This window comes from Glycine max, chromosome 6 (assembly GCF_000004515.6).
Source record: "Glycine max cultivar Williams 82 chromosome 6, Glycine_max_v4.0, whole genome shotgun sequence".
NCBI classification, from domain to species: Eukaryota; Viridiplantae; Streptophyta; class Magnoliopsida; order Fabales; family Fabaceae; genus Glycine; species Glycine max.
The window spans coordinates 31,553,881-31,554,536 of record NC_038242.2 but is presented as its reverse complement, the minus strand read 5'-3'; positions in this window follow the sequence as shown (position 1 = coordinate 31,554,536).

Genomic DNA, 656 nt, shown 5'->3' with positions numbered 1-656 from the left:
AAGCTCTGAGGAAAATCAAATGACAATAACTTTTAACTCGGATTGTCGATTGAGTCGCGTACGATATAGAGAGGCTCGTAATTGAAAACAAAAGCTCTAGGAAAAGTCAAACGACAATAACTTTTGACTTGGATGTTCGATTGAGTTCCCGTAGATATCGAGGCGCTCGTAATTGAAAACGGAAGCTCTGAGGAAAATCAAATGACAATAACTTTTAACTCGGATGTCCGATTGAGCCCTGTAATATATCAAGACGCTCGAGGTTGTAAACGGAAGTTCTAAGAAAAGTCAAACGAGAATAACTTTTGACTCGGATGTCCGATTGAGTCCCGTAATATATTGAGACGCTCGTAATTGAAAACTCAAGCTCTGAGCAAATTCAAACGACAATAACTTTTGACTCGGATGTCCGATTGTGTCCCATAGGATATCGAGACGCTCGTAATTGAAAACGGAAGCTCTGAGAAAAATCAAACGACATTAACTTTTAACTCGGATGACCGATTGAGTCCTGTAATATATCGAGATGCTCGAAATTGAAAACGGAAGCTCTATGAAAAGTCAAAGGACAATAACTTTTGATTCGGATGTCTGATTGAGTCCCGTAATATATCGAGACGCTCGTAATTGAAAATGGAAGCTCTGAGCAAATTCAA